Source organism: Aulonocara sp. 'chitande type north' Nkhata Bay, linkage group LG7 (assembly GCF_057382095.1).
Source record: "Aulonocara sp. 'chitande type north' Nkhata Bay isolate Kocher_YH1m ecotype deep benthic linkage group LG7, A_spYH_male_GT1.1, whole genome shotgun sequence".
NCBI lineage: Eukaryota > Metazoa > Chordata > Actinopteri > Cichliformes > Cichlidae > Aulonocara > Aulonocara sp. 'chitande type north' Nkhata Bay.
The window spans coordinates 9,522,851-9,541,121 of record NC_141350.1 but is presented as its reverse complement, the minus strand read 5'-3'; positions in this window follow the sequence as shown (position 1 = coordinate 9,541,121).

Below are 18,271 nucleotides of genomic sequence, written 5' to 3'. Positions count from 1 at the left end.
GTATTTTAAGATGATGCCAAAGGGAAAGGCTCCAGCATCCCTGCGATCCTGATAAGGATAAGCATGTCTGGATGGATGGATGGATGGATGGATGGATGGATCATCCCAAAGTCAATAATTCCCAGGTGTTACCTGTACATAGTTTTATAATACCTATGCCAATATTACAAAAACAAGAAAGAGGACATTCCAAAAATGAGGTTTCCAGCTGTTATCTTGTAAGCATACTTGCACACAAAATATTTATTTTGAATTTTGAATATCCTTTTTACTCAAAATGAACCAAGAAAATCAAATCTACCATTAAATGGAGAGATTACAGATGTGGCAAGCTAAATATATTACAACAACATTTTCTGTGCCATCAAAGCCTGTCCACTGTATTGATACAGTGAATTCAACATTCAGCACCGTCTTATTCAAAGCAATGCACCTCGGTCTACATACTCTGAAGAAAAGCCTGATGCCACTGCCTTAGTTCATGCTTACCAGAGCAGAACAATGAGAATGAATGACCTTGACTATCAGATGTAGACATGGGGTTATTGGAGGGTCATATATAAAGCATGTGCTTGATTCTGCCAGCGATTATAATTGCCTTGGGCCTGAAGGCAGCCTGCAATGAGGTGGGTTGCAGGAGAATATGATGCCATTTAAACACAATAATGACCATAGTACAATGCCCTCTCAACTATCTCATAGCTACTCAAATGATTGAAATTCACACCATGTCACATTAGCATATCAAGCCTTTAGTATTCAGCTAAACTCTGGCTGCATAAAGCAACAGAGGGCAGAGGTTTGCTCTCTGAGTGGTTAGTATATGGAGACAGATGGCTTTGAGAGCCCAGTGTTAGCCTTGGCTGCAGAACCCCGACAACAGATCTTGTGATGTGGCACATTGGTCCTTTGCTGCTCATTTAGACACATGGGACCACTAAGATAAACACGGATACAGACATTCCTCTGTGCTCCCTTGGCAGTGTGGGCAGCACACTGGGCAGTTGTACAGGACACCTCCACCCCACCAATTCACCTCCTTTCCCCTCTTGTACTCGATTCTCTCTCTGATTCGTCATCTCTACAGATCTGTGCTGAACCATTGCCCAGAAAGCAGTGCAAAGACAAGATGTGTCTAAACCTTTGTACCTTTCTGCTGATATGAACTACTCAGTGTACTCACAAAAAGAGTGTGGAACATGAAGTTGTCGTGCTTGTTACACTAGGATGCAACCTTGAGTTGAATAAGTGGTTAAGATACAGATGGATCACATTTGGTTGTTTCTATGCCAACTCATGCTTCTTCTCATCCTGTCTATCACCATGACGGAGAAATGGCTCCAACTCTGCTCTGATGAGGGCTCTTCCATTTCCTTAATTTCACTTTGTGGAGTTGAGGAGTGAGGAGAGAGGAGATGCAAATGGAGAGGAAATAAATGTGTGCGATAGTCTGAAGTTAGTTTTATCAAGTGGTGAGCTTGAAAGATGAATGAATGGATGCTGCACTTCCACAATTGCATCTATGCATGTGACAGTTTCCCATAGAATTTGAGGGATCAGTAGATGACATCATAAATCTTGGTTTTATCACATTGTGTGTGATATATCAAACATAGTAGAATATACCATAGATTCTATAAACTATAATATTAAATGGCACAGTGGAACAATATGTGTGTATCAATTTTCTTATTTAAAGAAATACATTTAACTTAAAATTGGCACTAGGGAACTGATGGTTTGCCATTTGACTGAAATTGCTTCTTGTAAAAAACAACTTATACAGTTACAGAGATGGTAGTGGTGTGTGATACTGCAATTTTTGGTATCAATCAGATGCCAAGTAAACACAGGACCAGTATTGCTGATACCAATACAGATAATTCAACTTATGATGGTAGTTTATCTAGGAGAGAGTGGTGTGTCATGATTTATGAGATTAATCGTCATCAATTTGCCAACTCTGAACACATTTTAATGACTACTAAATCACTTTCCAGAATAATTAGGGGAGAAAAACAAAGTATCAGCCTGATTCTGTATATTATACCATAGTCCTATAAGTTATATTTGAATCTAAACTGCTGACTGTTAATGGATGGATTAAGGATATCGTTTTGGTAAAATAACTGAAAATTAAGAAATGAATTGTTAAGTAATTGCTTCTTAAAGTTAGTTTAAAAAAGTGAACAACCTGTATTTTTCTGATATTTCTGTCATTTTCTGTGAAGCAAATTATGGCTTAAAAGAAACCAAATTACATCAAAGTCACACTGATATATTACTGAATGTCAGCGTGGTCCTGTGCTGCACCAGATTTGAAGAGGCATGGTTTACTAATACATATAAAAAAGAAACTACAACAAAAATTTGTTTTTTGTAGGTTTTATAAAAACAAGATCTCATGAATATCCTTAAAAATATAATCGAGTTATTGTAATTACCACAGAGAAGTCATGAGTCACCCTCATGTCTTTATATTTTACTTTCAAAGAGATATACTATCTTGTAGTATGGCTATAAGAAAATATGTAGACACACTACAAGCAAAGTAATAGTTCCCCAGGCTTTCTGAAGGTCTTCCAAAGTTTTCTTTGGACATTGGCTTTCTTTTCACTCACTTTTAGTCTAGTCCTTGTACCTGATCATTTTCAAAGGAATGTTTTGTTTGCTTGTTTGTTAAGCCACTTAAATGAAAATAACTCATCTGAAGGCCATGTTCTTCGGAAATAGGAGAAAATACAGTAAAGTCCTAACACAGGACCTGAGATCTGGCGAGCTGATCCATCTGCTTTTTGCTGAAGCCTCATCTAAAATGGTCTCTCTAGAAGTGTGGCTGTCAAGAAGCCATGTATATAGGGAGGAAGTCAGGAAGGTAAAAAAGTGTCTACTGTTCAGCCATCCATAAACCATGGTAAGAGCTCTGTCATGCTTTGGGGCTGTATGTCAGCCAGTGGGGTTGGGGATCTTGTCAATTTTGATCCACCATGCAATGCCATCTGGGAAGGGTCTGATTGGCAGCAGTTTCATGTTTCAGAATGACAATGATCTCAAATACACAACCAGGACAGTAAAAGTACATCTGGATGCAGAAACACACAATGGTAAATGGACTGATTCTTATATAGCGCTTTTCTACTCTCCCAGAGTACTCAAAGCGCTCTATAACATATATATAACCCTCATTCACCACTTGTACAAGCACTTCTATACACAAGTGCAAACTAACCTGCATTCACACGCATTCACACTCCGATGAACGCATCGGAGTTTGGGGTTAGTATCTTGCCCAAGGATACTTGACATGCAGACTGGGGAAGCTAAGGATCGAACCACCGACCTTCCGATCAGTAGGATCATGGATTGGTCTTCCCAGACCTCAACAGTATTGAAACAGTGTGGGAGAGTTGGTCATACCAAATACTGACTTTCAAGCTTGGTAGAACTGTACACTATCACTTTTTTATGTTTGCACTTCTCAATAAATTATTGCACCTATTTTCTATTTTCCCATTCAAATAAAAATCAATTGAAGGTGGCCCAAAACATTTGCACACTAGTCTATAGTAAATGTATAGTTACATATAAACATTTCACACAGTTTAAAACTTACTCCAAACTGAACATCCCTTCAACAAGCTCTTCCAATTTAAGACCAAACAATACAGCAGCCTCAGTCCTTTACATTTTAGTGAATGGGCTACTCCTTCATTACAGTTTCAATTATAGCTGGCGTGTTGCATTATTTCTCTTTACTGGTTCTTTTGTCAATGGGTTGGATGTAAATGGAGTGGGACAACTGTGACTGATCTGTGAGCACACGCATTGAGAAGGTTAGTGTTAGCAGGGAGTGTTTATACTAAAGATATTGATCAGTTGTTGTGATGTCAAGAGAAGCAAGCATGACAACAAGACACATTGATCACAGCTAACTGGGGAAACACTGTATCAGATGACATCTTTCCTCTGTGAGGTTTATATTCCACACACAACCACTCAAAACACAGACGCGGAGAAAGAAAGAATTAATGAATGGAGAAAGAAAAGGAGCATAAAGAGCGAACAGCATGCAGATGAGGAACACAAGGGCGGAGAAATGGAAGGAAATATATGACTTGCACCTGGCAGGAAGAAATTAATTGTTTATGAAGGTGGAGAAAAAAATTGAACAAATAATGGAAAAGAAACCAAGTAATATAAAGTCAGATAACAGGATTAGAAGAGAGATGGGGCTCTGGTTGCTTGTGAATATGTGGCTGAGGATGAAGATAAAGGGCTAATAAATATGGAAAATGTGTTGCTTAAATTTTTTTAAAATAACAGAGGGCTGACGGATAGAGTGTCAAAAAATGAGAACCGGAGCAGAAATGAAAGTGGCAGCTTTTAGAGGGAAGCGGGACGAACCAAATCACAGAGTTCATCTCCTGGCTTTAAACCGATCCAAGTGTCTTCCTCTGTTAATCCATCATCAACTGTTCTCACATCCATGCTGCCAGGCTGGAATCTGTGTAGTCCTCGGTGAATAAACAACCTGATAAATGAAGGTCAGACCCAGAAAAAATGCCCAGGCTCACAACTGTTGCTGTGTGGCCAAAGGGGCCCATGTTAACCATTTACTCACTTTGCAATATTTGGATATAGTATGTCACTGTGTTTAAACAGCCATTTTCCCATCTGTGTTGTCACTTCATTTCATATTTATTAAGGAGCTTGGATTAATTAATGCAAAAGAGATTCAATTTTGTGTTCATCTTGTCTCCGACACACTGAAGTGTTTGTGATAGCCCGTTTTGAGAGGTGAGAACAGCTGGTGGTGTAAATAAATTGGACTGTACTTTTTTCCCCCCTCTGTGTGTGTTTGTGCCTGTGTGTGTATTGTGCACAAAGATAGAAAAGTGGTGTTACTGTTTGGCTCAGTGTTCAGTCATGCAGAACACAGAAACAGCAATCAAACAGAAAGGTAGGAACAAACCACCATGAATACACCTGCTGTCACACATTTGACTAGATTTCAGTGTCTGGCCCACATCAAGGATGTACTATGTAAATATATGTAGCAACCTGACAGTATGGTTGGCTATGAAAGAACCCTATTCATGTGGGTTGTGAGTTTAGCAAGCAATACAGACTGTTGGTCATCTTGCTTTTTAAGTTTATTTTATTGTTTAGTTACATGAATAAAGTCTATTTTTCACTTTGTGGTGAACAAAGCATTTTGTTGAACCTTTTCCAGATCAGTTGCATTTCACATAAAAGCAAATCAGTGGTTTGCAGAAAAATGCATAAAAGGGTGCCTGCAGATGAGCCTGGACCCCTCTGAGAGCCACCTGAACTGAATTTAGAGATGAATTAGAACTGATTAAACTAATTAATAATAATTATGCTCTATGAACTATTTTAAAGGTTATCTTAGTTCTTAGTTCTTACAAGAGCTTCAAGAATGTATGCTCGTTTTTCCTGAGCAAACCCACCGTCACTGTAAGCGCTGACCTGAACCAACTCTGACATGGTTGTCACTAAAGGCTTTTACGCAAGTCTGTGCAAACTCTTAATGACACATTCAAATTCAGTTACATGCACTTATGCAAACACACACACACACACACAGGCTCTTGCTACACCAGTAATAATTGCCTGATTAGGCTTATCACCAGCATCAGACTTCAACGCATCACTACAGGGAACATAGACAACCATACCCATGATGATGATAATGGAAATGGAGAGTACTTATCACCAACCATGAAAAAGACTGATTGCAGTCATTATTAGTTATGATGACTCAGACTGATTAATAATTTAAATAATCAAGTCGCTCGATCTTGGTGGATTACAATCTTTACTCAATATATTGTCATTGGTTCGAAATCATTTCTTTTGTAAACCATGTCCAAGTGTTTGCTATTGGCTGTGGAAAAATGGGATTTGAGTGTTATTCAGCGAATCAAACAAATTCAATACATGGTTTCAGCTTTAACTCAAATCAGCTTTTCTACTGACCTTTACTTGCAATGCGTAGAAAATGTGTGTATGTGTGTGTGTGTTTTGCGTCTCCACTGACAGATCGTTAAAGTAGCTGGGCCAAATGATGTGCTTCCTCATTAGCCTCATTATGCTGAACCCTTGTTTTGTTAATTGACATAAAAACAAACACTCGCTCATGAAAGAGGAGCTGCCAGTAATCTTCTGTCTCCACCCCATGTTTTTGTTTTGGCGTGTGTGTGTGTGTGTGTGTGTGTGTGTGTGTGTGTGTGTGTGTGCTTTGTAACTGAGAGCCAACAGACTGAAGATTCATACTTTGTATAGATCTGTCATTCATCCCAAATTTCTTTTCTTGAATTTCATTCATACAAAAAGCAATAGCTTACTGGATGTGTGTGATAGTTGGACTTATTTTCTAAGGTAACCGTTCAGAGCTTGGCTGAGCCGCCTTTCAGTTGAAACAATTTCAATTTCAGGTTATGTGATTGTATTACGGGGGGACAAAAATACAAACACAAGCATTTATGCTCCTGTGAAGCTGAGAGTTAGAAGTCACAGGTCAATATGTCAAATTGTGTTTTTTCTTGAATGAGAATCCCCTTAACATAAGGTGGAGAAGCATGGCTACTAGTTTCCATGGAGACCCTGCAGCTTTTCTGTTAGTTTCATATCTAGTGCAAATGACCCCGAGTCTTTCTCTCACACACAGAAAGACCCGATCAATACTAACTATCAGCGCAATATGAAAGTGAGCGTTGTAATGATTGCTGAGTGGAAATAAGTGATCACTTGCACCACATAAATACCCTCTCAGCACTATACAGAAACACCTATACTGTCTGCCATATATTCTATACGAAGATTTGCACATTTTTGTTATTGACACTGATGCGAATTTCTAGATATGACTCCTGCCCCTAATCAAGTAATGTCTCTAAATAGCTTTTTTACTTTTTCTATATCCCATTTCTCCCTTTCAAAAAACAAAACAAACAACAAAAAAACCCCTACATTGCGGCAGACTGAACTCACATTTTGAGGCTTCAAAATGGGGGTTTGAGAAGCAATGTGTGGCATCATATTGGCTGGTTATACACAGTCTTTGGCTCTGCTACACAAAAACTGTGGGAAAATGGTTCAATGAACACAACAAAGAGCCCAAGGCATTGACTTGACCTCAAAACTCCCCAGATCCCAATCCAATTGAGTCTCCACAGGGTGTTCTGGAGCAAGTCAGATCCACCACCCTGCCCTTCAGCCAATAATACTTAATTTATCCAATCACAGTTCTATCCATTTGTAGAATTATCTGCCCAGGAGATAGTGCTTCCACCTAGCCCTACAAAATCCTAAGTGCATGGTGCTTGACATGGATGACGTTGTGTCAGTGGAACGCTGAATACTGCAGACAGTGGCTGCAGTGGTTACTTTTCAGCTTCTCTTTTAGTTTTTCGTAACTTAAAACTTTGCTCTTCTCTGTAGGTGGCAGATGGACAAACAAGAACACAAGCAAGTGTAGCTCGCAAACCATTTGTGCCACATATACAGTTAAGACCACTTGAAAAATGGCAAAAAGAAAATCATATTTTGTATTGTTGGATCTTAACAAGGTTCCAAGTAGAGCTTCAATATGCAAGAAGAAGAAATGGGAGTGAGACAAAATATTTTTTTTGAGCACGCAGTTTATTGAAAACTACACTTAAAGTGAAACAGGCTGTTTTACAGCTAATCAAAAGTTTAGGACCACGTGCCTTTAAAAGGCAAAATCTGTGCAAAAATGTGGATTCATTGTCTTTTGTGTCAGGTATTCACACTGTCATGACGTTCTGAAGGCAAAAAAACTTTCCCTTTTTGAATGTGGTCAGATTGTTGAACTGCATAAGTAGCATCTCTCACAGCTCGGCATCGCTGCTGAGGTGGGAAGCAGTAAGACAGTCATTTGGAATTTCTTAAATGATCCCGAGGGTTATGGAACAAAAAGTCAAGTGGAAGACCCAAAAACATTTCACCAGCAGTGAGCCAGAGGATCCAACTGGCTGTCCGTCAAGACACCCGATCATCCACCCAAATTAAGGCCATTACTGGTGTCGACTGCAGCCCCATAACCATCAGACGGCACCTGAGACTGAAGGGCTTCAAAAACAAAAAATGTCTTCAAAAGCCTTCTTTCCTTGACCGCCACAGAACTTTGGACTTTTCAAGAGTGCACCAAACATGGGACATTGAAAGGCTGAAGAAAGTTTTATTCTCTGATGAGAAAAAATGTAACCTTGATGTTTCTAATGGTTTCCAGCATTACTGGCATGACAAACAGATTCCACCTGAGATGTTTTCTACGTGCCACAGTGGAGGGGGAGCCATAATGGTCTGGGGTGCTTTTTCCTTCAGTGGAATGATGGAGCTTCAGGAGGTGCAGGGGGGTCAAACAGCCACTGGCTATGTCCAGATGTTGCAGAGAGCATCCCTCATGACTGGGGGTCCTCGTCTCTGTGGTAATGATTCGATTTTTTAACAGGACAATGCTACAGTACACAATGCCTGCACGACAAGGGACTTCTGCCAGGAGAATAAGATGACTCTTTTGGACATCCTGTATGTTTCTCTGATCTAAATCCAATTGAGAACCTTTGGGGATGGATTGTAAAGGAAGTTTACAAAAATGGACAATGGTTCCAGACAGTAGATGCCCTAGGTAGGTGCGGCTGTCTTCACTACTTGGAGAAATGTTCCCACTCACCTCATGGAAACGCTTGTGTCAAGCATGCCGCAGTGAATTTTTTATTTATTTTCAAGTAATCTTAAACTTTTTGATCAGGACTGTATCGGACACTGGGGCATCTGAAGCTGGTCACAGACTCCCCATGTTCTACCACATGTGAACCATAATTTCCCACACAAGATCCAAACAATCTGCTACCAACTACCCCATACCAGACATAACAGGACCCATAATAGGTCTCATAGCATAGACATGAAACCTCTGTTTTGCCACCACAAGGGTAACCTATACAATACATTACTAATATATTACAGTAATGTAATATCTGTGGTGATAAGTTAATCAGTGTAACATTTGCTTGTCTGCTTACCAAGTTTGGGGTTCTCTGTATAGATCTTCTGTTCTGCCAGTGCTCTGTTTGGATTTCTTTTCCATGCCCACTTTCTCAGTCTAAACCATTTAATATTCCCAAAAAAACAAAAAAAAAAACAAAAAACGTTTGAAGAGGACTTTGAGTGATTTCTTGGAAAAGTCACAAGCATACAGAGACACATAGGCAAAGGCTGGACTGAATACTCTCATTGGAACTTCAGCAGCATTGTTTGATTTGTTGCGATGGTGACAAATACATTGGAAAAGAGCCCGGGAGAGAAATGAGATTTTTGTGGGAAATGTTTAATCTCTTTCACATGTGGTGCCAGATGTCACTACACTACACACTGACAGAAACATACACACACACACACACACACACACACACACACACACACACACACACACACACACACACACACACACACACACACACACACACACACTTGTATGCACCTGTGTATCCAATTCTTATGAGGACACTGCATTGACTTATCTTAATTTTGTGAAAACGCGGTAGTCCTTTTAAAACGTGATTAATTTTTATGGACTTTAGTCCACATTAAAAAAAAGAAACATTCCTTGAGTAACACAAGGCGTGTACTACATGAGTAACACCTTGACCATGCAGACACACAAAGAGAACAGGAAGTCGAATGGAAATCATTTCAAATCGTTGTGATTGAACAGGGAATGATTTATTACCCACCCATCCTTGCTTGTGTAAAAAGGTGACTTCTTGTAACTCAACAAATACAAGCTCACATGAAGTCATGTAGTGCCAACTGAAATTTGATTGACATTTCCTAAGCGTCTCCAGAACATACAAACAAAGCAAGCCTTCAGCAATGTCGACCAGCACATTCAATAACAGCCACGCAATCACAGAGAGACGCAAGCGCAATGACACGAGAGTCCTAGATGATAAGTAGGGTGACAGACAGGGCAAAGGACGCTTTTTGTACCCGGACGTCCTTTGAGAATAAAGGAGAAAGAGAGGGAAATTTGTCAAAGGAATATTTCTGAACCAAAATGTGCTCTTGGACAAGAGAAGCTTTTGTTTTTCAGCCTGAAAAGAAGAGGTGTTAAGCTCCAATTATAGGAACGTGGCTAAGTTGGATTAAAATTTTTATTTTTCGTCGCTCTAAATACTGTACTTTGGTAGAATTTTGGGGGTTAATTGTGCCAGGCTTTTCATTTTTGGTGACTGCATTTATGTGACAGTTAGCAGACTTGCATTTTTGCTACCTTTGTAACTGATATGAATACTTTTTTCACCATTGGAAAATAGTGGCAGAAGAGTAAATCAAAAACAGCTTTGTGTTGGAATCAGAACAGGTGCTGTTTCAATGTGTTAAGCTACAAAAAATATGCTGGAGGGGCGTTAAAGTAAAGAGGCTATTACTTTGAGCTTCTACACACCTGTAAACCTTAGCAACTGCGTCTTACTCGATTCTGGTGAAATCATGTTGACAAAATGTGCCAGGTAACAAACAAAAACAGATGTTTTAACACCTGTCAAAGTCAGTAGTAGTTCTCGCTGCAGTATCACATTTTGCCACGATGAACAAACATGTACACACAAACTAACTAAAGGTCATAACAACAGCTACACTACCACAAGTTGAAAAACAACCTAAATACCTAATGTAGCTTCATATGATGTGATCCGGATATATACTGTATGCTGTGTATATGTGCGTGTGTGTGTGGGTGGGTGTATTTGTTCATTTATCCCCTCGGTTGTCTATGGCAGAATCCCTATCTGAATCTTCACGCTGGTGAATAAGCTCATTAAAGTCATCACTCCTAGCAGTCCAGCTAATCAAAGACTACCAATTACTATCCACAATACAAAGCCTGCACTCATATAAAATGGACATGTAGTTCTGCTTCATATCCTTTCAACCAGGGATTGCCAGACTGTGGAGCTAGGCACTGATGAGCCTAACGGGACCCTGATTTACTTCACTGGCCTTTAATAATGGAACAGATGAAGTAATAGTTGAAAGCTTTTCCATTATCGTCATGATAAATAATACATAAATGATGTCAATAAGCATTGAGTATTGACAGTCAGTCGTGTACTTGTGGCAAACACGTGTATTCATACACATTAATTAAGTGCCACACATGCTCAAAATATTACTATAAAAGACCAATGCAGCGGGAGAGACAATACCTCAAGGTCTCTCTTCCTCTCTTTCTCTGTCTTTCTTTTGCTTCTTGCTGCAGAGCTTTCACCAGGTCGCTATGGTAACTTGGGTTTCCTGCCAAGATCACTTCCAATGCACCAGATCTGACATTCCTCCTTTCTCCATTTCCTCTTTTTCCCCTCCCTGTCCATCACTCTGCCTTTTCTTCGTCTTCTCACCGCTCTATGATTCACCTGGTTGTCGCAGAGTGACAGTCGTATAAGTAATCCACCTCAAACTCCTGCTGACATCAGTTGAACTCAGGTATCCCTCAATAGTCATTTCACTCACCTGTCTCACAAAAATGGATCAGTTGGTTGCGTGTATTCTGTTTAATAAACTCCACATAGATTAAATAAAATCCTTTGGTGGACAATTCTGCAATATCTTGTACCTGAACACATACCCGTATTCACTTGTGAGAAATTCTAACTACTAATGGACTTTATCTACAGATAAAGTAACATGTACGCTTCTGTTTCTCAACTCATAAAAACCACAACAAACAGATGTGTGCATCCCTTTAGGAGTTTAATTACCTGTGTTAATCGGTGTAATTGTGTTAGATGTTTTGGGAGTAGAAGTCTAATCAAAGTGTGATTATTAAAGCATTTCTCTTCACTGGTTTTCCAGGGTAAAGACTTCTCAAGGGTCCTGACTCCAACAGGGAAATCAAACTCCTTGTCCCTTGTTTCCCTCGAAACCAAGTGACCTTAATGTCAGTGACTGTGTTGCAACAGAGTACAATAACTTCTAGTTGCTTCACAACTTCAGTTCATGAAACTCAGAAAACTGGCCTTTTTAAACTGAAATAAAAGGTCTGGCATTATAGATTCCTTGTCTATTTTTGACCACTTAAAGTGCTTTATACTACTATTCATCATCTTTCAGTTGTTCCCTTATTCACATGGGGTCACCACAATGGATGGATCCAGATATTTGATCTGATACATATTATTATGGTGGATGCTATTCCCAACACAAGCTTTCCGGGTGTGTGTCTCCTCCCACTCTCAAACTGAGAATCTTTTGCATTTTGGGTGACCCACTGCTTTGCACTATTATAGTCACCTAGTCACACAAACCGTAAACTATCCAAAAGATGGGCATAGTTTATAGGTCTAAAAAAATAATCTCTTAAACTTGAGTTCTTATGCATGGGCAGCAGAGGAAGACTGGTAGTAAAAAAAGACTTTACCTCTCACTTGAGAAGTAAAATGCAAAAATGCTCAATCTGAAACATCATGGTGTTAGGATGCCTGGGTTGTTGACCCAGGGTTTTGAGTTTATTATATTATTTATCATTTCTAGTCTTTGGTTTCTTTGTTAGAGTCATGTCTTATGGTTTATGTCTCTGTGTAATCCTTAGTTGCTATATCCCCGTGTCCAGTCAGTGTCTGTGTCTGCCCTGGTCCCACGTCTCTGTTCCCTCTGTTGTAGTGCCTGCCTGTGAGTCTGTGTCTGTAAGCTCAGTCTATGTTATGTTTCCTGTTTTACTTTGAAAGTCCATGTCTCATGTAAATGCATCTGGTTTTGCTTCCTTTGTCTTGTTAGGCCTGATTTGCCCCAGCTGTGTTTCCCTCCTGTTGCCCATTCCCTGATTGCTCCCTCCCTGTGTTTCAGTTTGTCGGTGTCGCGATCTACCCTTATCTTGCTGTGTGGTCTGTTTGTGTAAAGTTTACCTTGGAGTCTTAGTTTTGCTACCCTTTTGAGTTCATGTTCTGCCTCCGAGTGTCTGCACATTGGGTCCTCCTACTACCACTCCTGCCTTCACACAGCCTTCACATAATAAATGGTGGTTGCAAACATCGTTTTTTTATACAGTCCAAGTAGCAAAAACACTCACAAGTATTTTGCTCACGGACACTTAGATATGCAGACAGGACATCGATCCACCCCCACACTACCTCCTGATCAATAGCCACCCTTAAGTGGAAAAGGAGATGAGTGTTTTGTATTTATTACATTTTGCAGTTGTTGATATACTATAGAAAAAAAACTGTTAATACATGAGGGAGAAATTATTTTAGTAAAGCTGCTGCTCTGAAAAGTAAAGCCCTTGAGAGTTTTTTCTTTAAAATTTAATAAGAAGAAATGTTTTACGAACTCAAAATACACTCAAAAAATTTCTCAAAACAGCTTAACCATGATTATTACTATCAAATTCATCATGTATTTGGACAAAGAGGTAAACACTACAAGGAAGTGTACAAAATAAAAGACAAACCAAACACACAACCCATTACCAAATGTTGGACATTTACATATTTGCTTTGGTTTAAAACAAAAGATCTCTGTGTCTCTCAAAAATCACATCACCAATTATAATTTGTCCTAAGTCTAAAACTTCTGACAGCAGGAAGTTTTCAGTGGCCTTGGTGTTCTGACCTCGATGTCCAGGGCTGTCACTTAGTAACAAATGCAGCACAGGACATTCAGAGGACAGAATCAGACTGAGGGACACACTTAATAAAAGACACAGTAAGCGCTGACCTACACATGCACCAAAACTTTTGAAGGAACAGCTGTTCTGCAACTATGTGCTGAGGTCAACAGGCTGACAGACTAACTGAATGCATAGATGCATGCATGTGAGCATAAGGATAAGGCTAATATACAATAGCAGAGCCACTATAAGTATATTGCCTTATAACCTGAATTCTGTTTCACAACCTTTACCCTGTGGGAGACCATTTTGCTAATGAGAACTGCAAAAAAACCCACTTTATATGCAATTACTTTTCTAGGTTTTCTAAGGGAGCATGGCGACTTTACAAGGACAAGCCCTCTCTCTCCATCTGTCCTTTTCCACTGCTTCTATTCTGTCTCATTTTTTCTTTTCCCCCCTCTCCCCCATAGACACACCAAGTGTGCTGTTAAGCACTAATTACTCCTCCTATCAGCCTTCCTAGTTTGGTGCTGTTGAGCCACTGAGAGACAGTGATCTGCTGCCTCTATAGGGATTATCTGGACCTCTGCCTGGCTATAGATGAGAGAGTATGAGACCTCTGCCTACCAATGTCTGTCCAGTGGCCACTTCTGGCAGAACAGAGACAGACAATGAAGGCACAACTTGGGCCCAGATCTGATAAAGAGAAATACAACTGAGATATGTGACAGAGACAGATTAATCAGGGAGGTAGGGCTGTGTTTGCCCTGCCCAAATATAGATTTCAGAATCTAAAGCTAAGCAGCTGTCAGTTGTGCATTACCCTGTTATCAGTGTATAAATGTAAAAATGGACTTACTGATCTCAAGGTCACTGAAAAGACAAATGCATGGAGAAAATGTTCTAAAAATTAAAAACTGTTCAAAAACAGGATGTGAAAGGAATTAAGGCAAATCTATATTAATGAACAGCCAACTCCCAGAGCTACGTCAGACTTATGTATATCACCCTATGAGACATGACTAAGTGTCATATGTTGTTTTTATTTCTTTTTGCAGAAAAAACTTTGTGCAGCCCCCACCCTAAAAAAAGAGAAAAGAAATCCAACTGGAAGGCCAGAAGAGCAGTAATGAGTTTCTCTGTTTTCTTTGTTTTTGGCCAACAGCTGAATCGTGATCAGAGTGAGCGTGCTACCAAGGCACAGACTGTAGAAAACTGCAAAGATGAGACACATTTTCCAACTCTATGCAAAGGGCAAGACTTCAAAGGCAAACACCCAGGACTCAGCTTCAACACTGTTAATTAAGTAAGATCATTTCATATGAACAAAACACAATAATTCAGTCAGAAACAGTCTGCAATCATCAAATTCCTATTACTGATTTTCTTCCATTTGTAATGGCTAGGCATTGTTAATACTGTTGATATTGAAGGTGTAACAACCGTATTGTTTTATGTGCCCCCCTGTTGTTCTCTGTAATTGGATTTACTTCATTCCCAGTTTGTTTGTGTGCACAATCATGCACGACTGTTGTCTGTCTGCCTATTCCTTTGTCTGTTTCTATGGGTACCTGGCTTTGTGTGTCCTTTCCTTCCAGCATATTCGGTGTCTGTCTGTCTATCACTCCATCCTGTTTCTATGTATGGAAACCTCAGGAGCAGAAGCTGCGAGATTCTCAGAGAACTTGTCCAAAATCTCTGCAGTATGTAAATTGCAGCCTCTCAATCAATGTCCAACTGTGCTTTTTTTTTTTTTTTCATTTCTGAGCCCAACCACACTGAGGCCCGTGACTTCTTTCTGCCTGTAAACAGCAGGTTGGAGCTGCTACTGAGCCTTCCATCGGCTCCATGATAGCTCAGGCTAATGTTCCAGCTCTCACTGATTATAATTGAGCTATTTAATTATGTTAACTAGTGGGGCTTTTAATAAGGGGGCATCAGGTTGATGAAAAATTCGACCATCTGAAAACAAGAGCAGTTATTCTGTGTATAAAGCTTTGCTGAGACTTCAACCCTACACAGACACACTAGGCCATGGTGTACAGAGTCAAAGATGATACATGTGACACAAAAAAAGCAAGCCTGTAAACATTAAAACATGAGCTGTCAAAGTAAGATTAATTTCATTCATGCCTGTGGTTAAACAAGCAGTCAAGTTTAGCACTGAAGAACTCCAGATGTGTGGGTTATTTCCTTTTAACTTGACAAACCAGTCAGGGACATATAGCCACTTATCACCCGAAAAGGCAGACCAACAACTGCTCACAGTATGCAACCTGCAGATCAGATGTTTCAGTGCTAATTACTGTGAGAAACTTGAGAACAACCTAGAAGCAAACACTAGGTAAATAGCAGGGCCGCCAACTGGGTTGCACAGATATTTCACTGAACAACTGCTGTGGCACAACGATGTGTGAAATGCTGCTGCATACTGCACAAAGGTGATAGAGTCTATTTGCCTAAGGTGTAACTTCTGTTCTGCTGGTGTCATAGTGGAGAGTGAAATCATCACAAAAATTGTTGCTCTGTTGTCAGGAGATACACTGGAGTTAAGCACCAGTTACCCCAATGCCCCACAGAGGTGTTTCCATAGGTCAGGGGTCTCGAACTCCAGTCCTCGAGGGCCACTGTCCTTAGCAAGACTCTGTAGAACTTGACTGCCTGCTGAGGTGGCAATTCAGCCATTTGATTCATGTTACAGCAGCTCATAAGAGAATGAACATGGTGCAATAAAAGTACTTTTAGAAGTACATTTTTCTAAACACTTACATTTAGTTAAATTTACTTGAGTAGGGTTAGTGGTTGCCACCTCAGAATGCAGTCAAGTTCTATACTCTTGCTAATGACATACTAATTTTATTCAGGTGTGTTGCAACAGGGACGCATGGAAAAGTTTCAGGACACCAGCCCTTAAGGACTGGAGTTCGAGACCCCTGCCATAGGTGGATGTCACACAGGAGACTAACAGAAAGGCCCCAGTGGTGGAAGTGTAGCAGAAAGAAGAGCCTGACATGTTGACCAACTACCTGTTTTTTTCACACAGCTATCCTCAACTTACTGTATTTATAATTATTATCCTTCTTCTTTTAGGCTCCGATGAACCTTGTATCTTTATATCAGTTCTACAACACGGTTCATGCAAGAGTTCTATGACTGAGAACATTGCATTCAATTAACGGAGGCAAGAGTTACCAGAGAAAAAGCAAAACGTTTACGCCTCTATTCCAGTGCGATGATCTGAGGGAAATTAAATGATGTGGCCGTTGCAAGAGAATTACATTAGAAAACAATCAATGGGTTTATTAAGCCTCTTGTTCTATTGATCACTTGCACGATTAATAGATGTAAACAAACTTCTCATCTACCAACAGTAGCATTCATCAATCACGTGTGCGAAATATTGAATGAGTACGTCTACCACATTCAATCAATAGTAACACTGCTGTTACATGCAACAGTAACAGAGGGCTGCTAAATGAAAAAGTTAAAAAATTCATGGAGGTAAAAAATCAACTCACGTTTCACGTTAATCTTACACTGCTTGCACTTGCATATGTGTTGCTGGTGGTCTTCAATTTTTGGTTGTCCCTTGAAGGTCTAGACAAAAAGCAATTAGTTATCTGCTTCCCTGGTTAAATGATAAAATTATTGGCTCGAGAATCTTACATGTGAAAAAACTCCAAACAGTAAATTTATTAACTCCACGTGAAAAAGCTGCAAAAGCTCAGGGGATCTTATTTCAGCAAGCTTTCTGTAAGTCTCAGTTATTCCAAGTTATTATTTTTTGCAGATGCCATCTCTTAAATGCCTCCCCGTAGGACATCCCTGTTTTAATACTGTTTCAGAACTGTTTTTCAAATTTTGTTGCTGACAAGATAAATATCATCAATATTTCAGTCATTATTCCCTGCGCGGGTATCGATAGAGCTAATCCTGCTTAACAAGTTCACACTCCTCTCTCTGATCACCTCAGTGGAACGTGTCATAACCACTGTCTCATTTACTTTGTTAAACAGGTTCTGGTTACTGTCAGACCCTGGCCTTAGCTGGCTATTGTCAGTGAATCGCTCACCTTTGGAAATACTGTTAACACTTTCGGGCCTGTACTACAAACTGGATCTGGATCCATATCAGCAGTAGTATATTAACAATTTCAATGTTACTTCCTGGCTCTAATTTTTTGAGTAGTTCTAAATCTACCTCCCCCCCTCACCAAAGAATCTCTCTTAAGGGCACTAAATATTATTTCTGTGCCATAACAGATGGCAGATATTGACATTTTTATTATCTTGGTTCTTGACTCAACCTTTTAAAAAGTAGACTCGATGATTAACATTCATCTATCTGTGCTCTCTACTGGTTTAAACATCCATCTAACTCAAATGTGAATTTGTTTTAGATTTTTTAAATCAATGACTTAATTACTGCAATTCTTGCGACACTTGGTTTCATCAAGAAGCAATAAAGATCATCCAACTTGTTGCAGTCTGTCTTCTTACTATAAGACCAAGCCCGGGGGGCTCATGACGCCAGCGCTGGCCTCTCTAAAGTTACTTAAAAGACTCTGTATAGTGGGTACAAGTCTTCTGGATCTTCTACAGTCTCTTATGTTGA